This window comes from Micromesistius poutassou, assembly GCF_964030765.1.
Source record: "Micromesistius poutassou genome assembly, contig: SUPER_1_unloc_1, whole genome shotgun sequence".
Lineage (NCBI taxonomy): Eukaryota > Metazoa > Chordata > Actinopteri > Gadiformes > Gadidae > Micromesistius > Micromesistius poutassou.
This window is the reverse complement of record NW_028180643.1, coordinates 384,892-409,383: the sequence shown is the minus strand read 5'-3', so window position 1 is coordinate 409,383 and position 24,492 is coordinate 384,892. Positions and strand designations below refer to the sequence as shown.

At 44.0% G+C, this 24,492-nt stretch overlaps 1 pseudogene across 1 annotated transcript; it reads left to right on the top strand.

Moving 5' to 3' along the window:
* The first annotated feature begins 488 nt into the window (after positions 1-488).
* On the top strand, positions 489-22,659 carry LOC311338026 (annotated as a pseudogene). Its single transcript, XR_014684111.1, has 9 exons — positions 489-579; positions 2,770-2,912; positions 15,549-15,618; positions 19,663-19,713; positions 20,037-20,179; positions 20,268-20,368; positions 20,453-20,610; positions 21,009-21,317; positions 22,112-22,659. The product of XR_014684111.1 is annotated as an uncharacterized misc_RNA (transcript).
* The last annotated feature ends 1,833 nt before the right edge of the window (positions 22,660-24,492 follow it).

Genomic DNA, 24,492 nt, shown 5'->3' with positions numbered 1-24,492 from the left:
CATAATGCTCGGTATGTTTTTGAGTGAGAAAACAGCAGCACAGCAGAGTTCTGACAAAGAGGGGTTTTATTTGACCTAAATAAATACAAAAACAGGTCGTGGAAAATCAATAAAAGAACATTAAAATATTATAAACATGAATGATCGAGGATCAACATAAAAGTGGTTTGTATGGACGTTAATTCCCAGGGAGTAGAAGAGATAGGCTTCACAGAAATTATACGCATTAAAGTTAACATCAGCTACTGGAACAACCCACACTGCTTTTAGACCACACACACACACACACACACACACACACACACACACACACACACACACACACACACACACACACACACACACACACAAACATTTAGCAACACTGATAATATCAGATTGCAAGCTTATGATTGGTCAGAATTAAAACCTGTGACGTGGTTTCTCCAGCTGAAATAGTGGAGCTGAATCGTAAGAGCAGAACCAGTGGAAGCTGTCAGAGAGGAACCATGGACACCATCGCTGAACCGGACCCTGGACCCTCTGAGGAACCTGAGGACATGTCTTTGGACCGGGAGGAGACCAGGAAGACAAGATTTGGTAGGTGCCCTTTTTAGAGGATTTAAAATAAGTAATCCAGTAAACAATGTTTTCATCTGCATGCATTTTAGATTCACGTTTAGCAAACGTTTTAATTTAGAGTGACCGACCTGATGAACCAGCGACTGTAGAGACAGATTAATTCTCCTAAATAACAACATGTGTGTGTTCTAGACAAAACCCTTTTTTTTGTTACCTTACTTGACTTGTGACTACGCCCGTGAGTTACGGACTATTGATCTCAAGTAATTGTGTTTCATGATATCTGTTTGTTATGTACGTGGAACAGAGTGCAGAGTAACTTTAGGGAGTAGAACACAAGTTTAGTTTCTTCATTACTTATTATTACTGGTAGTGCAACGTGACATTAGAGTGACAGTGGTTTATTTCATCAACAATTTTGTGTTTTAATAATGGCTACTCATTTAACTGAAGTGATATCAGGTGTACTTATGATTTAACATAATTATATCAAGTTTGTCATTAACATGAACATATGTCAAACTATCCCACAATACACATCCTCATATTTTCTGCGTGTGCCGTTGTGAAAGACTGGTGACACGCAGGCCACATGTTGTCTCCCCTCGATTACTATGTGTGTACGTGTGTATTACTGTGTGTATTACTCTAACTATGCGTGTGTATATATTAGGGGTGTGAACGGTTACACGACCCCTTTTTTTTCGTGTACACGGTTAACCGTTTTTTTTTTAATTTTTTTTTTTAAGTGGACCGCAGTCGCGCTATTGAGAATGAGGAGTCACGTGATTTTTGGGAAGGGGAGGGGAGGGGTTTGAGCCCGTCCGCCATGATGGCATCCACGGCTATCGGTTGCCAGGGGCAACGTTGTCAGAGCGGCATAGAGACATGAGGAAATACGCAACATAGAGACGCAGGAGACATTACGAGATAGAAATAAATGGAGAAGAATAAGGCGAAGGAAAAGGGTCCTAGTGAAAATGCAGAGAACACAAGAAGACATTAGAAACCATTATAGTCAATGTAGCTATTGCTATTCCACTGGATACGGCAGCGGCACGGAACCAAACCGGCACTACTTTGTTTTAAGTTGCCGGTTCGCAGCCGTGTCTCACAACACTTGCACAGCCATTCAGTTTATGATCTTTATTCATTAATTGCGCCGCGGCCGAACTGACGCGGATATTCTCTGATATTATGTAAGCATAAGCACCGCGGAAACCACTGCTGTCAAAAGACGCTGATCCATCTTCACTGTTGACGAGTCGCTCTAGTTCTACCTCCACGGCCCTGCAGCGGGCAATTATCGGACAAGATTGTCCGTGTGTGGTGTTCCGTCTTGTGTTCGAATCTCATGTATTTGTATTTACGATCGGAGAGCAAGAAATGGGCTGAGATTCTCTTTATGTATGGGTTGACAAACTGTAACCCACATTGAAGCAGTTTTTAACGCAGCAGTTATTTCCAGGCATTGTTAAAACAGTACAGAATTTCAACAACCTCCTCTGCTAGCAGCTACCGTGTCAACAATAACGCAAAGCTCAGCTGCACTCGGAGGGGCGTACCTTCCAACATGGCGGAAAGGGGGGGGAGTGAAACTTACGTGTTACATGACGTAATGCACGGTGGTCAATTACCCAACATTTATCACATGCATTTCTTAGCGCATTATCGTTGTCAAAGTAGAACATTTGTAGCTTTATTAATCTCTAAATAAATAGTACATGTTAATTTTGATTTTGATTATTATTTTTTTTCAGTTTTCGTTTACTGATTTTTCCTTAACGGTTATGATTTACTAACCGGTTACACGTGTACACGTGTACCCGATCACACCCCTAGTATATATCAATAATGAGGGAATAATAACATGTATGCTAGAGACCAGTACTTGTTGTGCTTCAGTGTGTTCTAAACTCAACACCAGAGCCACAGTAGCAGTCATCACTTACTGAGGTGTTCTCAGTAGAGGTCTTCAGGTGTTTCTTCTAGACGGGGAGGGATTCTGCAGACCGTAAGGAGACTGTCTGGACTGTAAATGATAGCCACGCAGTATGAATATATGTATGAACATACTCTGTGTCGTGTGTGTGCGCTTGAGTGCATCAGTGAGTCTGTGTGTCAAATGAAGACATCAGATAAGCGTTGAAGGAAAAACATTTTGCAACACGTAATTGAGAATTAAAACACGTGATGTGTTTTTTCCAGCTGATGGAGCAAAGAAGAAGGCTAAGTTCAGAAGCAGTGGAAGCCATCAGAGAGTAACCATGGTCACCATCTCTGAACCGGACCCTGGACTCTCTGAGGAACCTGAGGACACGTCTTTGGACCGGGAGGAGAAGATTTGGTTGGCGCCCTTTTTAGAGGATTTAAAATAAATAATCCATCTGCATACATTTAAGCTTTATGTTTCGAAAACGTTTTTTAGCCAAAGTGACCGTGTGTGTGTGTGTGTGTGTGTGTGTGTGTGTGTGTGTGTGTGTGTGTGTCCTACTCCTGAGGGGTGTTCCAAGAACGGAGGTTTAACAAACAGAGTTAACGCTGAACTCTAGGTTGTTTGATCCTGTGCCGACTAACCCAGAGCTGTCGGTTCCACAGCACCGGTTATGAATTAGTTCAATCAACACGGGGTTGGTTAACACAGGGTTGTGCACGTTCACGGCAAACCTATAAAGACGTGATGTATGGATCATGGAAATCCTGATCAAAATGGCGAAACGGGCCGCATATTTTACCGATCAAGGTACTAATTATTCTTTTTCCTCCCTCAGCAACTAAAGAATAAAAATGATGGAAGAAAAGTGTTTTTTTATTTATTTTTATTTAAATGATTTCTGCAAATGTGGTCTCGCATCCTTTGTCAGCCCTTACAAACATTTGCGAATGTGTTCCTCCTCGAGGAACGGGTAAAGTGGGGAGGCATCTCTTTGCGCAGAGTAGCTATATTGTGGAGGACGGCGCATGCAACAATTACATCGCATGGCCGTTCCGGACAAACTCTTAGTCCACGTAGGCATTGGAATCTGGACTTCAATATCCCGAATGTATTTTCAATCTTAATGCGGGTTCTGCTGTGTGCCAGGTTAAATGTTGTCTGTGGTCCAGGAGCGGGATTAGGGTACGGGGTGATGAGCGTCGGGAGGCATTGATACCCTCGATCTCCTAGGAGATCCCCATCGAATTGCCCTGCGATCAAATACAAACTTTGAGCTATCTTGCACAAGCACAACAATTATATGAGGTCTATGATATGTTCATAATGCAACGCACCCTGTTGAAATGTATTGCTCACATTGGATGTGTGCCATCAATGCACCCAATTACATTAGGAAATCCTGAAATATAACACCCAGATGAAAATCAACAAGGATAATTTCGGAGCCATTTGGGAACACTTAAAGTAGATAATGCTGACCTGCAAGTTGGTGAAACTCCATTTTAATGCGTCTCGTGTGTTTATGGCCTGGAAAAACGATGAAGTTATGCAACAACCGCTTCAGCGCAAGACAGACGCACTGAGCGGCAGACGGTACCTTTGCCTATGTGCTCAGCATCTCCTACACTGTACAAAAAGCTACCCGTCGCAAAAAAAACAGAAAGCTATGCAAATTGTTTGTAGTGAACTGAGGGCAGATCCACGATTGGTAACATTTGCAATGTAGGGTTGGAGAAGGCTATTTAAATATATCAAAGAATCACGTGAAAAACTATATCTCTCCAGCAAAAAGTCATCCGGAAAGGACAATATGTCGTGCCGTGGTCTAATTAATCTCTCTGTGAATTGCACTAATTATTTGCGCTCTGTTGTGGATTTTGGTCCAGGAAAGGCCGCCGAGACAGGATCGCTTTTAACTCACTTTATTTGGTTAAGGTTTTTGGTCTATTGTCTATCGTCTATGAAACAAAAGGAGAGGGATCGTAAATAACACGCGCGGAGCGTCTCAGAGCTTAGCATGCAGGAAGATACGCCGCTGAGAGATTCTGGCTCTGCAAAGGCGGAGTCTGAGTTTATGTATCCCAGGTGTGTCCGTTGCTGCCCCTAGTGTAAATGTTTTGTAACTTTGTCAAATGTGTTCAGTGCTGCCCTCAGGCGATTAGGAGGGGAAATTACCTCTAAACTATGCTTGGTGCTACTAGATGGCTAAGTGAGAGTATTACAATAAAAATGAATCGCTAGGGAATATTACAATTAAAAAATGTCACAATTCCCTCCTTGGTCATCTCAGATGACCATTCTACAAACCACTAATATTACCAACAGCATATATAAAATTAAAATAAAAACAAGAGTAAAAAGCAAAAGAGAAAATATGTACATACCCATGGGTTGGTTACCATGGAACAATCATCAACATAATCAACACTACACAATACAATCAGTACGTCATATGGTCATAAAGGCATAATCATAAAGGCACATATGTATTCATCAATGGAAACTTTGTCAAAACACTTCTAGGCATAAAACAAAATTAAATTCACATACTTTCAACATTACAAAAAATTGAACAGCATAGGTAAATGGTTAAACCCTTTTTTTTTTTTTTAAATTCACTTGTTTGTCATAACACAGAATTTATACCCTTTCAGTATGCATTGAAAATTTACCGAATATAACAAAAACAAAACAAAACAAACAAAAAAAATTTTCAGTAAGTATTGAAAATCTACTGAACATAACAAAAAGTAACACAATTTTTTCAGCATGTATGGAAAATCTACTGAACATAAAAAATAACACAATTTTTTCAGCATGTATGAAAATCTACTGAACATAAAGAGTAACACAATTTTTAATTTTCCTTAGAGTATGCATAGGTTTGAATGGCTCAGTGAGCTTTATGTATGTAGAGTTTTGGACATTTTACATTTAAATCTAAACAACATTTTGTAATAGTAAACATGACTCTCATGGGTTTGTTCAATGTTTCCTCATTCAAGTAAACCAGGTATATGGCTTCTCTTAGATACATGCACATAACTTCTGGGGACCGGGGACTATTCTATGTAATTTAATCTGATCACATCGGGCCCTTCGGGTTGCTGTTCACTCATTGTCTCCGGAGTAGGTTCGATTCCTACATAAGCCTGTAAGACATCTGGCAGTCTTGGAGTACTCACTGCTGTGGTGATCAACCGATTCAGTAGTCCTTGTATGCAAGGAATGCAACAACAACAAATAACAACTAACACGGTCATTGCTACTATTCCCATCATGAAGACTGAGTGAATTGGACCCATCCATTTACCAAGTATGTTCTCCATCCACCCGGTGATAGGGTTAGTGATGCCCGAGTTCTCCGCCCACTCTAATCTGAGGGCCTGTAGGCCTGCCAGCGTTCTGGACACTGACCCATCTGGAGCTGCGTTATTGGGGATATAAGTACAACATGCTGTTCCTATCATCTGGCACACCCCTCCTTGCTCAGCCGTCCACATGTCCAATGCTAACTGGTTTTGATAGGCCATACGAGAGGTAGCATCTAATTGTTCTGATATTCCCCTAATCACCTCGGTGGTATGGTTGACAAACCGCTGTTGGTTATAATATATATAGTTTATCCAATCAACATTTTTATTAATGGTGGCCCACCAAACAAAAACAGATTCAAATCCTGCTATTACTTGATTGCGAGCTTTATGTTCGTCGGGGACGCCTCGGGGCACACCTATGGAGTCTATGTAAATATTTTATCAAAACTTCCTGGGACCGGTTTCAGTGTTCGTTTCTGGCGAATAAAATTTGGGAAGTCTCTATTCTTCCATATTTTGAGATTCATAACATCTTCGCTATCTGGTAAAATATAGATAGGCATTACAAGTTGAATTACAGCGCATGTTCCAGAGAAATTTATGGGGAGAACCCTCTGATGATTTGTCCTCCGCAGAACCACCATATGTCACTATGAGCATGAGTCATATTAGATAACAGATCTATCACTCTAGTGGTGTTACATACTTCAGGAGGAAGGGACCCCACTTTCTTACCTATGCCATTACTTTGGATGCAATGGTAGCCAGGAGTAAGATTAACTTCGAAGCTGGGGGGTATAGCCCTAATTAGGGTCTCAGGATACATAATATCTAATAAGCCTTTTACATTAGTCATACACCCAGTGATGTGGCCGTCTACAAATAGTTCTAGTAAACATGCAAACCCTTCTTTTGAGTTAAACAGGGTAATCCTAGCGGGAGCTGTGGTTAGAGTGGGTCGTCCTTCAGCGCAGATCATACAGTCGGTCTTTCCCTGAGCTTGTGCCGTGTAATTCAACCATTTTAACCGTATATTTACATTATGTCCCCCTGTTTCTACTTCCCATTTATCTGCTTGCACAGGGATAGTATCCCTCCTTGTACCCAGGATGTGTGAACTATGACGTCTGCTTTCATACCTTGAAGGCACTGGGGCCGCGGTAGTATATTGTAGGCTCAGTTGATATACACAGATATTTCTCAGCCTTGTAGAATGAGTCTTCACTTTGTCTGCAGTCCTTTAAATGGCAAATCAAGTTAAAATATTGTTGTTATTCCGTAACAAGTATGCCAACGTGGTTACTTCCGTTATTGTTGCATCTTTGTGCATTGGGGTCCGGACGGATCCCATGCATCTGGAGGTGGTATCAGTCATCGTCTTTTGTGTGTGTGACAATGACTGTGTGAGGCTGGTGACTGTGTGAGAGGGAGCCTGTATGTGAGAGAGAGAGACTGTGTGAGGCTGGTGACTGTGTGTGAGACTGTGTGTGTGAGAGAGGGAGCCTGTGTGTGTGAGAGAGAGAGACTGTGTGTGAGTCTGGTGTGTGTGTGAGAGAGAGAGACTGTGTGTGAGTCTGGTGTGTGTGTGAGAGAGAGAGACTGTGTGTGAGTCTGGTGACTGAGAGAGAGAGAGAGACTGTGTGTGAGTTTGGTGACTGAGAGAGAGAGAGAGACTGTGTGTGAGTTTGGTGACAGAGAGAGAGAGAGAGACTGTGTGTGTGTGTCTGGTGACTGTGTGTGAGGGGGGAGGGAGAGAGAGAGACTGTGTGTGAGTCTGGTGACTGTGTGTGAGGGGAGAGAGAGAGAGAGAGAGAGAGAGACTGTGTGTGAGTCTGGTGACTGTGTGTGAGGGGGGAGGGAGAGAGAGAGACTGTGTGTGAGTCTGGTGACTGAGAGAGAGAGGGAGTGTGTGAGTCTGGTGACTGAGAGAGAGAGGGAGTGTGTGAGTCTGGTGACTGTGAGAGAGAGGGAGTGTGTGAGTCTGGTGACTGTGTGTGAGGGGGGAGGGAGAGAGAGAGACTGTGTGTGAGTCTGGTGACTGAGAGAGAGAGGGAGTGTGTGAGTCTGGTGACTGAGAGAGAGAGGGAGTGTGTGAGTCTGGTGACTGAGAGAGAGAGGGAGTGTGTGAGTCTGGTGACTGTGAGAGAGAGGGAGTGTGTGAGTCTGGTGACTGTGAGAGAGAGAGAGTGTGTGAGAGAGTGAGAGTGTGTGAGTCTGGTGACTGTGAGAGAGAGAGAGAGAGAGAGAGAGAGAGAGAGAGAGAGAGAGAGAGAGAGAGAGAGAGAGAGAGAGAGAGAGAGAGAGCTTGTGCATTGGGCGGAGGTGGTATCAGCCATCGTCTGTGTGTGGCGCCCGTGCCTCTATGCCTCTTGGGGTCGTTCTTCTACACCTCTGCGTCTAACCTTCCAGAAGGGAAGGCTCCACGGTTACAGTGTCAACCCCTCAGCAACAGGCGGAACGGGTCGCCACGGCTGATTCTCTTCCGTTGTATTCTCCGGGTCTATCGGGTCCATGTGGTGCTTCCTTCCACCTGGATGGCTGTTGGCGTTGCTCTGATGACTTTGTATGGTCTTTCTCTCCTGGGTTTGTTCTTGAAAACCCTTAGGTAGATCTGGTCACCCGGCTCCACTCCCCTTGGTGGGTTCTCGTCTGGCTTTGAGGTTCTGCTTTTCTCTTGTTGGAATACAAACTCATGTACAGCAGTTAGTCGTCAAACATATTGTTCTTAATTCTATATAATTGCTTTAACGGAAGTCCCTTATGGGATCCTTGAAATGAAGTTGAAGGCATGGATCAACCAGTAAATATTTCATGCGAGGTTAGATGAGTCATTCTGTTAGCTTGCATGTGAGAACTCATTAGTGTTAGTGGTATTGTTCTACACAATTCAATTGAGTCAAAAGTTTGATTAGTCTCACTACTTCCCTCCTTGCTCATGGTTAACTCCAAGTTAACTCCATGAGCATTAAATGATAATTGAAATTGAGAACATAGCATGTAGGATCACTTCCTAACAGATAGCAGTTACTCGACCATGATTCTAGATTTTAATTGACAAGTAATTCTACTTGTACAGTTTTAGATTTACTTTTTATTATATGTATTTCAGTCTCATAATTGTCATACCCATTTTTATTCAATTATCCTTTCCAGTGTGACTTTTCCTATTACCCTTTTTTTTTTTTTTTTTATGTGATATCAATGATATTTGTGATATGTTGAACTGTGCATTAACTCCGCCGTCCCCGAGTCCTTTTGGGGCGGGTCCTTCTGCTCAGATTGGTGAGAGAGGATTTTCCCTGAACTCTAAGAGTCCCCAGCGCTGGTTGACCCCTGGACTTCTGTGGACGAGCGGTGTGTGTGCTATGGACAACTTTATATGCTAATTGTTCACGTTATGGAGTCTAGATAATAACCCCTAAATTCTGCGATTACCATGGGACGTATTGATCATGGTGTCCCTTTACTAGAAAAGAGTTTACACCTGAAACACCATTTGGTGCTTTTCTCACCTTCTGTGATCTTCTAAAGTTTTTCTCCTCTGATTTACTACCTCTGGGTTGGGCCCTTTGTTTCTCTGCGTGTCTCTTTTTTCTGACTAAACATTTTTGGCCGCACCTGGGGTCATAAATCGATAACCCCCAGAAGTACCCTTGTCCCACTTCTTAGTGGGAGACAAAATCTTAAAAACAATCTTAAAAATCTTAAAAACAACAATCTTAAAAACAAAAACACATGGACAATCGTACACCACAAAAAATAATGTTCATCATAACTAAACACATATTTACAAGTTCGAACCATATAAGTCGAACTGACCGATTTCAGGTTTTCAACACATGGACAATCGTACACCACAAAAAATAATATTCATCATAACTAAACACATATTTACAAGTTCGAACCATATAAGTCGAACTGACCGATTTCAGGTTTTCAATAATCTTTTCTGGTTATTCCAGATTCCTACACGTCTAAATTCAACACCGTCATGGCGGATTTTAACCCTCTTAGGGGAACCACTTGCCGAATAGGAAAAAAAGAGAGGGGACTCAAATTTCCCACAAAAAATAGAAACAGTTGCAAACTAATATGTACATTACAAAAAATAACACAATCCAAAAATAAACACCAATGGGTTAGTAGCTGATTTTGAAAATGTTTACTCTGACGATAATCTGTAGATAATATTTAACGGTGTCTCTGTCTCTTCCTATCTCTTAGAAGAGACAGGGACATGGGTAAAAATGCTGGTTTAATAACTAAGTATCACTGTTAGTGTGCATGATGGATCTTAGGTGTACAGAGCAAATATTTACACAGACAATCAGGGAGAACGAAAAGTGTTCCTCTGGGCAGTAGGGTGGGCGATTATTAGCATGGACGTTTATTAGGTGCCAAGCACAAAGTGCGAGGAACCTATTGTAATTGTTAGTTTTATTATTATTATTCCGCCCCGTTTGCATTACACAGTCTAAACCGCTCGCACGCTTTTTATGAAATTTACTAGACCTGTAGAGGTTGACCCAAGATTAACAGAGAGCAAATATTACACTGATTGGCCCAAAGGTGGCGTTATACTAACTGCCCAAAAATGCAAACTTTGCACAAGCATATTTCGTAGCTGGTTTGACCTATACTCATGAAACTTTGTTCACACGTGCATATCCTCAGGCTGGACAAATATGCCTCAAGAACTTATGACTTGCGGTTCCTAGATTTGCCGCATGAGTCTGTACAATAAAGTTTAAAGCACCCATGAGCCATTGACTTCTAAAAGAGGCGTGGTTTAAAACAAAAAAATAGTTAAATGCTCTTATCAACATCAAGTTGGACTCCTATGATCTTGACTCCAATGCAAAAGTCAAATTCTGAACAAGATAAAGTCAACATATTTACAAATACGGCGTGGCATCGAAATGGGTGTGGCCTGTCACAAAAAACACCACAGCTCATAGACACAATGTTTGCTTTGAGCGGGACCAACTTCGTGGCTGTTGGGCCCAAAGTTCCAGCTAAGTGAAATGAAAGTGATTGGCCAAACAACATGGCTGCTAGAGGCTCAAAATCCTCAAAAATTGTCAAAATTTAACGTCAAAAGTCAGGGTTAACTTAACCCAATCACCATCAAACCTGGGATAGTCAAAGGTACATGGGTCAAGATGAAACTGTCCAAATTGTGTCTAAATCAGTCTAAAGTTGGCGCTATTGCAACAGTCCAAAAATGCAAAAAATGGTTTGATCGTTTATTTGTCGGCTCAGGTTTGGCACTGTAAAATGCTGTTTGCAGCTTTATTTCACCTTATTGTTTGCCCATGAAAAAAAATTACAATATTAAGATTTGCATTATTAAGATTTGCATCTTCAATAGTAGACGAATATTTTGCTTTGACCGTTATTCATAATCACAATTAATGCTCTATCATTCTATTCAATTGTCTCTTTTTTAACCCAACTATCTAAATCGGATGACCTGATCTTTATTTATGCTACATATTGTTTGTATTTAATATTGTCTATCCTTTGTCACACTTCTACCTCCTGCATACCACATCAAACGTGCATATGACTTATTCTAATAAAGTAAAACCTGGTTTCATCTTTACGTTCTTATAGTTACATGAGTATCAAACCTGTTCATTATTATTTCCAAAACAGTTTCCTAGTTATTCAAGTCCCTTATCTATCTATACCATTACAAAAATATTATTATTATATTTATCTAGTTTTCCGTTGGTCAACATCTAATCGATACAATATTCTCAACCTCTAGTCGGTTTGTCTGTTTGTCTATCTGTGAACAAACATCACACTGATCACATCATCTTACTGAACAACCCCCGAGCAATCCTCTCAGGCCCTCTGGGTTCCAGCCAACTTCTTATCACAACTTTAATAACATAGATCATTTAAAAAATGTCCAGTTCAAAAACAAATACATCGAACATTAATAAATCCACCATAACTCAATTCTACGGCTTCCACATATAATGAAGGTATCTTTGACAGTAGGGATCCAGTTTCATACAGTTTCATCCTCCATAAATTTCTTCATGGTTCAATAATAACGGAGGTCTCCACTACATGTGGATAAATGCAAGTAGACCTATTCTGTCGTATGTACATAATGGGGTAAATCCACAAAAAACACAAATCAATCAATCCATCGTAAATCAATTCTACGGCTTCACATATAACGAAGGTCTCCAATGCATGAGTACCTCTTACATCCTATGTACATAATGTGGTAAAAAGAAATATAATTAAAACTGCGCGCAGTGATGAACGGGACCTCGCGCCGGCTTGCGGCCGCGTCATGTGCCGTCGTAACATGTGCGCTGACCAATGTAGAAGCAGATCCGACACAAGATGTCGGAGCACTGTGCAGCTGTGTATTGTGTGGATGCAGTGTGTGGCAGTGGCGTCACTAGGCTGTTTTCTAAAACAAAAACAAATCAACTTTCCGACGGTCCTTGAACGCCCCCCGTTCACCGCACGACAACAAGCAACACGTGAGTCAGTACACTTCAGCAGTCGGACTCAGTGTGACAACCAGACTTACGGCTTCACATATAACGAAGGTCTCCAATGCATGAATACCTCTTACATCCTATGTACATAATGTGGTAAAAAGAAATATAATTATTTAGTAGTAAAAACACACTGAGTGTGTGTGACAGTTTGTGTGGGTGTGTGTGTGAGACAGAGTGTTTCTGTTAGTGTGTTTAAGCCTGTACGTATATGTGTGAGATAGTCTGTGTGTGTGAGAGATAGTATGTGATACAGTTACTGAGAGGGTGAGGGTGTTGGGGGAGGGATAGAGAGAGAGGGGGGGGGGAGAAGAGAGAGAGAGAGAGAGAGAGAGAGAGAGAGAGAGAGAGAGAGAGAGAGAGAGAGAAGGGGGGGGGGAGAGGGAGAGAGAGAGAGAGAGAGAGTTGGGGGGATAGGTAGATGGTTCCCCGAGTTGGCCTTCTTGTGACACCCTGGTCATGCAGCCCTTTCAGCCCGGTAAGACATCCAGCCAGCTGAAGGCCCAGCCAACGGTTCTCAAGCAAGAACACAATAATGAAGGGAACATTCACTGATTGAGCCATGCGCATTTGCCATGCTCAGAATGCGAGAGACAGACAGACAGACAGACAGACAGACAGACAGACAGACAGACAGAAGGGGGGGGAGAGAGAGGGAGAGAGGGGGGAGAGAGAGGGAGAGAGAGAGGGGGGGGAGAGAGGGAGAGAGAGAGGGGGGGGAGAGAGGGAGAGAGAGAGAGGGGGGGGGAGAGAGGGGGGGAGAGAGAGGGAGAGAGAGGGGGGGGGAGAGAGGGAGAGAGAGAGAGGGGGGGGGGGAGAGAGGGAGAGAGAGAGAGGGGGGGGGAGAGGGAGAGAGAGAGAGGGGGGGGGAGAGAGGGAGAGAGAGAGAGGGAGAGAGGGGGGGGGGAGAGAGGGAGAGAGAGAGAGAGAGAGTTGGGGGATAGGTAGATGGTTCCCCGAGTTGGCCTTCTTGTGACACCCTGGTCATGCAGCCCTTTCAGCCCGGTAAGACATCCAGCCAGCTGAAGGCCCAGCCAACGGTTCTCAAGCAAGAACACAATAATGAAGGGAACATTCACTGATTGAGCCATGCGCATTTGCCATGCTCAGAATGCGAGAGACAGACAGACAGACAGACAGACAGACAGACAGACAGACAGACAGACAGACAGACAGAGGGGGGAGAGAGGGAGAGAAGGGGGGGGGGAGAGAGAGGGAGAGAGGGGGGAGAGAGAGGGAGAGAGAGAGGGGGGGGAGAGGGGGAGAGAGAGAGAGGGGGGGGGGGAGAGAGGGAGAGAGAGAGAGGGAGAGAGAGGGGGGGGAGAGAGGGAGAGAGAGAGAGAGAGTTGGGGGGATAGGTAGATGGTTCCCCGAGTTGGCCTGAAGCTCTATCAGCCCGATAACACATCCAGCCAGCTGAAGGCCCAGTCAACGGTTCTCAAGCAAGAACACAATAATGAAGGGAACATTCATTGATTGAGCCATGAGCATTTGCCATGCTCAAAATGCGAGAGACAGAGCGGGACAGACAGACAGACGGGGAGAGAGGGAGAGAAGGGGGGGGAGAGAGAGGGAGAGAGAGGGAGAGAGGGGAGAGAGAGGGGGGGGAGAGAGGGAGAGAGAGAGGGGGGGAGAGAGGGAGAGAGAGAGAGGGAGAGAGGGAGAGAAGGGGGGGGGAGAGAGGGAGAGAGGGGGGAGAGAGAGGGAGAGAAGGGGGGGGGCGGGTGTTCTCTTTGTTAACCAAATGGTGATCTCCTTTGAAGCTTGTCTAGGTGTGATAGGCATCTTTAGGACAATGTCTCTCATCCCCCAATGCTTAAACAAGGCTTTCACCATGTGGTCGACCATAATCGCCATTAAAAAAATGCGTTAACATGGCCACCGACACGACGAGAACTGTATTCCATATAGATTGTCTTTGTTTCATGGGACCTAGAGACACCACCACGTGTGGACTCCCATTCTAGTCTTCTGGGCCTAATAACACCACGTTATTGCCGACTCGACAATGCTCTGAACACTCTTTCCAGCTTCGGGGTCTCAACGAACTGTTCAATACAACTTGGATAACAATTTAGCTCATCAGTAGGCTACTGCGTCCCGGTCAAAACGCGGACACGTCGAAAACTTAACAAATCCTTTATACAGATCACCTCTAAAACCCCGTCGGGTATCACATTTAGACAAACATATATACAATTCTGGCCCTTTGTTTCCTCGGTTTAGTCTTATAATGGCGACTAAATCATTGTTTATAATTAATTCCCAATCGGAGTTATCAGCGATCGTTCATCTTTACTTCGGCTTAATTGTAATGACTATGGACCGGAATAACGGAGCTTTCACGAAAACGAATACTGATTACCTCTGCCACCTAAAGTTCCTATAACTAATCTATGCAGAATTAGTCTTTGCGACAATAGGTTCTGCTTACCTTATTTTATTGGGCCCGTGGCAGGGAAGATCAGATCCTCGTGTTCGATCGGCTCGGTCAGCCCAGGTCCGCCTTTCCTTGGATAATTCACGTCAGGGTCACCAAATTGTTGTGGATTTTGGTCCAGGAAAGGCCGCCGAGACAGGATCGCTTTTAACTCACTTTATTTGGTTAAGGTTTTTGGTCTATTGTCTATCGTCTATGAAACAAAAGGAGAGGGATCGTAAATAACACGCGCGGAGCGTCTCAGAGCTTAGCATGCAGGAAGATACGCCGCTGAGAGATTCTGGCTCTGCAAAGGCGGAGTCTGAGTTTATGTATCCCAGGTGTGTCCGTTGCTGCCCCTAGTGTAAATGTTTTGTAACTTTGTCAAATGTGTTCAGTGCTGCCCTCAGGCGATTAGGAGGGGAAATTACCTCTAAACTATGCTTGGTGCTACTAGATGGCTAAGTGAGAGTATTACAATAAAAATGAATCGCTAGGGAATATTACAATTAAAAAATGTCACAGCTCCGATATCAATAGGTGAACACGTAAAAGCTGCGATAAACGCGGGTTTAAATAGCCTACTCTGAGCAAAACCGGGTTATCTTCCAAACTTAACCTGCGCAAAACCTGCTCCGACCAGGTTTGATTGAGAGCATATGTTTCTATAGCAACTTACATACCGTGTTCATTTTGGAACGGAAAACCTAGGGTTGCCGCTAACCCTGGGTTAACTTAGCTGGGTAAGTGATAAAACCGGCTTTGTGGAACACCCCTCTGAACAGCTCTGGTTTCACATCACTGTCGTTGTGAGCATTGGACTGTTGAGTATTCTCCTCATCTCCCTGCGCTTCAGTGAGTCTGAATCATAGCATCCTGAATAGAATGACAATCATAACAGTTATAATCATATTAATGATTGTTGTAATAGCAATGATAATTATTATTTTAGTTAGTGTTAATAATATTAATGTTTGTAATAATAGCAATGATAATGATAATTATTGTTTTTGGTAGAATCAGTGTTAATAATATAAATGATTGTAATAATAGCAATGATAAATATAGTTGCGAGCAACAATAAAGGGGTCCTACTGTATGACAGCCACCAGCCTAGCCACCAATACCATGTGCTCTAGTACTGGCCTCTTGTCAAGCCAGCACCTTCCCCCTCTGCCACACAATGAGACTCCACTTAAATAAGCCAATCAGTCCCAGGTGGACTGATTGGGCCATACCAATAACAAGGGGAACTTCCCTGGCCAAGGCTGGGTTAACATTCTGCCCCCTAGTGCTCCAGAAGTCCAAATACCACATTAAATATGATGTGAGGGGAGAGACAGTGAGAAGGGATTTTCACATTCTCACATGACCGTGTGACCGACAGTATGACAGTATGACCAACAGTATGACAGTATGACAGACAGCATGACTGTATGACCAACAGTATGACTGTATAACCAACAGTATGACCATATGACTGTATGAACGACAGTATGACTGTATGACTGTATGAACGACAGTATGACCGTATGACTCTATGACTGTATGAACGACAATATGACAGTATGACCGACAGTATGACAATAGACTGCCAAGGCAGATTGGAGTATATTTTGAGAAATTCTTTCCTACGTGGAGGTATGGTGAGCTTGGTTGGTATGGTAATATGCATTGGTATGCCTTAAAAACTGGTTTTCCGGCAGTTAACATATCAAAACAATCACCAACCATGTTTCTATTTCATTAATACACAGGATCAGATGTTATAATCCCTTGTGCCAAAATCCAAGGAAAACACATATTCAGAGGCCCCTGTCCAGACCAACCTTACAAGCACGCTGGCTACCAAACTACCAACCAAAGGTGAAAAGAAAAGAAAAATAAATAAATAAATAAAATACAATGTACCTATCCTATCCTATGGCTATCGCAGCCTAAAAACAGCAATGCCACCTTCAACAGACCCAGGCTCCGTTTAAGTGCAAGCTCCAGGTAGTGACAATGCCCCCCTGACCAAAGCAACCTTATAAGCACACTGGCTACTAAGCTACCAACCAAAGGTGAAAAACACGCGGCAACTAGCCCAACTAGCAGCAGTAAATACAGCAGTATGCAGTAAGCAGAATATCATTGGGGTTATCAAGTGGGCACCCTCTTTCACAGATGTTTCGTTAAGTTAGGCCCACGACACCTCCTGAAGGCTTAACAATGAAACCAGCGTCCTGGATTCATCCCCCTCAATGCTGCCACCACATTGCCACATTTAATGCATCTAAACGCTCTTTCCTGCATCGTACCCCTAGCCCTACCGCTAACCCTGACCAAACAAACGTTAGCACAATAGCACACGTTAGCACATCTAGCTTACCTTAGCTTGGTAACCCCAGGACGTATGTTTTCTTCTTATCCACAGCCATTCACTTGTTCGTTCTGCTGCCACGGACATGTTACTAACCGCCTGCCTCAGACTTCGTCCACAAATACCCAGTTCAGTCAGCAAGCTAACAGCAGATCTAGCCATGAACCCCTGCACACCGACTTCAATAGGCCTTAGTCGCGTAGTCCAGCCTCGCTGTGCTGCCTCTCCAGCCATCTCAGCATACTTCACTTTCTTAAGCTCATTGGCTACTTCAACTCTGTCTTCCCAAGGAACTGTAAGCTCAATAAAATAAACAATCTTCTCTGAGTCTGACCACAATAGCATATCTGGTCTTAGCCGAGTGCTAACGATGTGTGGAGGCACAACAACCTGCTGAATAAGGTCCGCCTTCAATTCCCAGGCTCCTCCATTACTTAGCTGCCCGACTCTATGCCTGCCTCTAAATGATCTAGCCTTCTCCCCCTAACGCACAAAGTTAATTTGCCTACCCTCTTTACTAGCGGCTGCTGAATTAGCTTCTCTCCTTTTAACATCAACAGCCTCTGCCAAACATTTCAATACCTGATCATGACGCCACGTATAGCGCCCCTGGGAGAGACTTACCTTGCACCCTGATAGGATATGGCGGAGGCTGCACACACAGGAACATAGTGTGCATGACTCATCCTCACCAAACCACTGATTTAAGTTCTGGGGAGATGGGAGAACATCATAAGTGGCACCTATCATAAATCTGATCCTGCTAGCCTCCATGCTCCATAGATCTCTCCACTTTATCTTCTTCTTCTCCACTCCCTCCCAATTCACCCACTGCCCTTGTTTAGCCTGCGACGCCTACTGTGTCAAAATCCACTGTCAAACGGATGTTTGCGAAATAACGTGTGTACCCCTTTAAGGCCCATCCTGCATTGTAGTGACGCCATGGTTCAGAAGGGAGAACTTGAAACCAATGTTTTTTGGTTGTTTTTTCAGATATAGTCTTCAAATTTGGCATGGTTATACTATGGAATCTCCTCTTAATAGCCACATTCAACAGCTGGGCCTAGGTGTTTTGGATGCAATGTTGGAGCTGTTTAAACATGTTGTAGAGCTGTATACATATGCACGTATTTCACTTTAAAATACATATCTCTGCTGTCTTTTGCCTTATTGCTATTATTTGATCACACTATAGTCCCACAGTGAACTTGGGTCCCACAGTGACCCAAGTTTGGAGCTTTTCCCACTTTCAGCACCAAAGGAGTTCATGTGTGAGTGTTTGGTCAAGTTGTGGTCACTGCACTATATCCCAATGGTCTGACCATACGGGTTGCAATGTGAAAGTTGTTCATCATGACAAATGGTGCATGTATACCAAGTTTCATACAAATTTCACCTTCCTAGTGGTAATGGCAGCCTGTTGAAGTCCTGAACTTCAAGGCCTTGTTATAGCGCCACCTATGTTATTCTGGCCCATCTTTTGGTTTCTTTACTAACTTTACGAGTTCTACAAGCCTGCCAATTTCTATAACTTTTGGAGCCAAAAAGTCAGGAAAAAAAATAAATAAATAATACTAACGAATACAATAGGGTTCCTACGGATTCCGTAGGACCCCTAATGATAATTGTTGTTTTAGTTAGAATCAGTGTTAATAATATTAATGTTTGTAATAATAGCAATGATAATGATAATTGTAGTTTTAGTTAGAATCAGTGTTAATAATATTAATGTTTGTATTAATAGCAATGATAATGATAATTATTGTTTTAGTTAGAATCTGTGTTAATAATGTTAAAGTTTGTAATAATAGCAATGATAATGATAATTGTTGTTTTAGTTCGAATCAGTGTTAATAATATTAATGATCTTACTACTCTGTAACAGCAGGCCTGTCGGACAAGTTACTCGGCACACTTGGTCAACGCGCATGTGCCAAGCAGCCTGCAGCACACACACACACACACACACACACACACACAGCATGCATAAACGCACACACACACGCACTGCACGCGCAAACGCACGCATGCACACAGACACACACACAGCACGTGCAAACGCACACCAGCACGCACCACACACACGTGCACGAACACACACGTTTCAAGACGTTCATTATGTAATCGGTGAACCAATATGTTATCCGTTGTAACATTATAGGCAAAATGTTATTATATTATGCGCTCAGAAATGTGTTCCATTATCGACCAGGGTTTCCACATTATAACTATGGGTTTAAGTACAACTAGAGGTTGAGCGCAACGCGGACTAGGTAGAATAATAACAGTTATAATCATATTAATGATGTAATTATAGCAATGATAATGATCATTATTGTTTTAGTTAGAATCAGTGTTAATAATATGAATGATTGTTACAATAGCAACGATAATGATAATTAGTATTAATAACAAAGTCATGTTCTCTCTCAGGGGGGATGGACTCTGTGTGGTTGGCTGTGGGTCCTGTGATGTTTACAGACAATGTCGTTCTGTTTTAGAGCTCATTCCTTCTGTACTCCTCTGTCCTGTCCTAGACACACCGTCACCTTCGAGGGAGGGGAGAGAGCGCTTACTGGATGAACTCGGTGAGGGTTTTATCCAAGTTATTAAATCAATCACCTTATTATACATTCTTTCAAAAATACCCTCTGCTTTTGTCATTTATGTTTGAACATCCCCTCTTCATTATAACTTCACATTTTATATTGTCAGGCTAACAGAGCATAGACTGCGTTAAACTACCACCAAATAAATGTGGTCTACTAAAGACATTTTTCTATTGTCGTCTACTAAGGTCGTGCTTCTATTGTGGTCTGTTAAGGTCAGATCTCAGGGTTGTGTGTCAGTCATGACGACAGTGTGATGAGCAGTTGTGTGTTTGTTAAGGATTCTATTTGACCATCAACAGATGAATTGGCGCTTCAGGGCTGGATGTTTTACGACCAGAGTTTCTACCTTATGTCTACTACTAAGAAGAGCTGGAAGGCCAGTAGAGAAGACTGTCTGCAGAGAAACGCAGACCTGGTGGTTATCAACAGCAGAGAAGAACAGGTGTGTGTGAGCGTGTGTGTGTGTGGTCCATTTAACCTTCAGTCAGCTGTGTTGTTATGACAACAGATGCTATTACCGTTGGAAACAGGCGTTTGTCAGCAGAATGATCTGACCTTCCTGGATTGGACTGAGCAGTAGAGACACAAAGGGGACCTTCAAGTGGGTGGATGGTACCCCCATGACCTCAAGGTAAGGCTGATGACTCTGTTCAGCAGCATCTCTTCTCTGAGAGTGACAGAGTGACCTCCACTGTCTCCTCCTCCTGGTTCTCAGTTTGAGACGCGCTAAACCAGGTGATGACGGCGGAGCAGAAGACTGTGTCGTAGCAGGGGAGGGCAGCTGGTCCAGACAACCGTGTGACAGACTGCACCACTGGATCTGTGAGAAGGCCGTGGACCTGGATCATCTGGAGGCTGAGCTGAACAAAGAGGGTCCGTAGAGGGAACACAAACAAAGGGTCCTTTGTTTGTGTTCATGAGTGGAGAACGGTTCCTCCTTTCTGTTCTCTGTGCCGTAGACACAGTAAATATACTATTTATGAGTGGAAAGGTGGTTGGGTGTGTTTAGGTCTGAGGGCAGGTTTCTATTGTGGTCTACTGAGGGCAGGTTTCTATTGTGGTCTACTGAGAGCAGGTTTCTATTGTGGTCTACTAAGGTTATGTCTCTATTGTGGTCTACTAAGGTCATGTTTCTACTGTGGGCTACTAAAGTCAGGTTTCTATTGTGGTCTACTGTGGACCTGTATTAGGAGAGAGTGAAGGGAGTGTCTGATGGTGCATCTCTAGATACGTGTTGTAAACGTTCACTCCTCTCCTTCTGGTTTATTCAGGGTCAGTGATGCCCACGGAGGAGGAGGAGGCCCCCAGCATCACAAAGTTCCACTCCTCTACCCAGGTGTTGCCTGTGGGCCAAACGGCCCGCTACACCTGCGATGCCGGCGGCACGCCGGAGCCCACCGTCAAGTGGCTGCACAACGGCAGGCCCCTGGAGAGGAACGGCACAGACGACCAATCGGAGGCCTGGGTGGAGAGGGGATTCCTCTTCGTCAGAGGGGTGAGGTCTGGCGTAAACACGGTCTCCTACATGGCGAGCAACAGCGCTGGCACGGCCAATCACACCGCTGAGCTGCTTGTCTTTGGTAAGATCTGGATCCAAGGAGAGATGTTTGTTGTTGATGTTTTCATATATATATATGTGTGTGTGTGTGTGTGTGTGTGTGTGTGTGTGTATGTATGTATGTATGTATGTGTATATATATATGTGTGTGTGTGTGTGTGTGTGTGTGTATGTATGTATATATATATATATATGTATATATATATATGTGTGTGTGTATATATATGTATGTATATATATATGTGTACGTATGTGTACATATGTCTTTTTACATATGTATGTATCTGTATGAACTGTGTGAGTATATATATGTATGTCAGTTATATGGTTCATTAGTTCATCTCCAGCCTGTATGTGAGCTCAGCTCGTTCAGTCTGTTGTTTACATAGGTGTCCCTTTGAAGGTTGATTGCAATGTGTGTGTATTGGGAAACCCAAAAGTTGAATATCTTGGAAGGTGTTACAAGTATTATTTAGATATTTCAGTGAGTAATAAGCTCATCATGCCGAACATTTTGATGTATTATATGTTTCTGTAGTGTAATTATTGAGGGACTTCATACATTTGTCTTGGTTTCAATGTTTTGATTGGCACAGCCACTCACACACACATGGGATTTCCAATCAATTTTAACTTTAATTATCTTAAACACAACATGCACTATTGCTTAGAAAATCTACAGCACATGATTCCACTATCGTACCTATCACAGGATATTTTTTTTGTCTTCCTATATGTTAATGTTTGAAAAAGAGAGAGCGATCAGCGAAAAAGAGTCTGAATCAAGCAGCTAATCATGTCTTGTTCTCCCGTCAGATGCCTGTGAACTCACACTGGACCCAAACACAGCCCACAGACGACTCTCTCTGTCTGAGGACAACAGAAAGGTGACGCGGGTTGGAGAGGACCAGTCATATCCGGATCACCCAGAGAGATTTGACTCCCTGTACCAGGTGTTGTGTAGAGAGGCTCTGACTGGTCGCTGTTACTGGGAGGTAGAGTGGGAAAGACGTGTTGTTATAGGAGTGACCTACAGAGGAATCACAAGGAGAGGAGGGGGTGATGACAGCGAGCTTGGAGAGAACAACAAGTCCTGGACTCTTTATTGTGAGGATGGTGTTTACGCTGCCTACTACATCGGTAGAGAGACAGTCATACATCTCCCCCCCCCTGGCTCCAACAGAGTAGGAGTGTATCTGGACCGGCCTGCTGGCACTCTGTCCTTCTACAGAGTGTCCCCAGGTGTAGGAGGGTCCTCAGACACACTGACACACATCTACACCTTCAGGTCCACCTTCACCCAGGAGGACCTCCTCCCTGGGTTTACGTTAGTGAGGGGATCAGTGTCTCTGTGTCGGTTGTAGAAAAAAAAAATGGCGGGCAGGCCCAGACACGCACTCACGCACGCACTCACTCACTCACTCACTCACTCACTCACAAACACGCGGACACACACATACACACATACATACATACATACATACTGTGGTGCTCCCCAGGAGGCACCTGAGAACGCACTCTGCTATCCAGATCATGTGCCCCTTTTGATGAACATTGCTTCTACCTTGCTGTCCAGACCATGCGCCCTCATATGGACATTGCTGCCTATCATTCCACATTATCTTATATGTGCATTTCTTTAGGCAATATGTGCCAGCACATCAAGTATCCACGCCAGTTAAAGAACCTGTATAATCACTTTAGCTGTATATCTGCAATGAACTGTTGGACTGTTGGATGTAAAAACTGTGCTGTGCAGCTGTTCCACCTGAAACATGTCCCACACTTAGAAATGCAGGCTCTTTCCTAGAATCAAGATGTACAGGGCAGGATGCGGTTTGACCTCAATGACGTCCAGACACTCTTAAAATCTTCTGTATACAATATACTGCTTAGAACCGGCTAGAACCAGAACAACGTTAAGAAAGAGTATAAATAGACCGAGACACGAAAACACGGCACTTCACTTTTTGACATCCCTCTCCCTTTTTGTCCCCCGCGCTCAGAGTAGCAAATAGCTTTTTATATTTTTCTTTCATTTCTTTATTTTTGGGATTATTACAAATTGTAACTTCTGAATAAAACTACCTGACTACGTTGTGTAGTAGGCGATTAGACCCTCAGTTTCGACTCGGTCCTTACGAAGGCGATCCCCCCCCCCCCCCCACCGGCGGAGGACCCGCTCTCCCAGCCGCCCACACTGTGAGTAGCGCATCATACAAAGGGCTGGGTGTTGTGACTTTGATGCGGGGAGCGAGGCTGTGTTACAGAGGTTTCGTCCGCTTGATCTGTTTGTGGTGTTCGTGGTCTGGGTGTGAACCCAGCGTTGATCGATGCGTTGCCAGCGTAAAGTTAGATACATCCTTGTGAGGGACCGACTGTGACAGGAGTCTCGACACAAGCTAGACCGAGGGCATCCGACACGTGGTAGGCAGGCGCGTCTTGGTCTCGCAGCCTAGGGGGAAGCGGGCAGGGCGTGCGTGAGCATCCACGACGGTGGGGGGGCGCCTTCGGCCCACTTAGGGCTCGGCTTCCTCGAGGTAAAGCGCGATCTCGCAACCGAGACGAGGTTCGACGTCCGAGTCGCGCAGTGGCTCTCAACAGTGTGTCTGACTGTGTTTGCGTGTGTGTGTGTGTCTGGCCATCTGGGAGCCCCGTCTGGCCCTCTGGGGGCCCTGTCTGGCTCTCTGGGGCCCCCGTCAGTGTGTGGGGGCCGTCGTCCTCCAGCTCTGCTCTAAGCTCCACCTCTACCTCAACTACCTCCACCAGTACCCCGCCGCCCTGAGGGCCGTGGACACGCCCCCTCACTCTGTCACTCTTTCAGTCGTCCACACAATCACAAAGGATGCTATTCACTGATTTAATAATGAATCCGTTTTTCAGGCATTCACTCATTCACTCTTTTACTCATTCACACTTTCACCCATTCACTCACACACACACAAACTCTCTTCCTTTTTCCTCTCACTCACTCACACACTTACTCTCACACACACACCCGCGTCTCCTCTCTGAACTTTAAAGAATGTAATGCTCTCAGAACACATCCTGCTCCACTCCCAAGACGATTTACTCCTTCACAGTAAAAGTACTTCAGTCATAAAGCCTTACTCATTGTGTGTTGTACCTCCCCCTCCCAGCCAGAGGGGGCGCTCTCATGCAGACCCTGTCCTCCATCGCCGGTCTGGAGGTCTGTG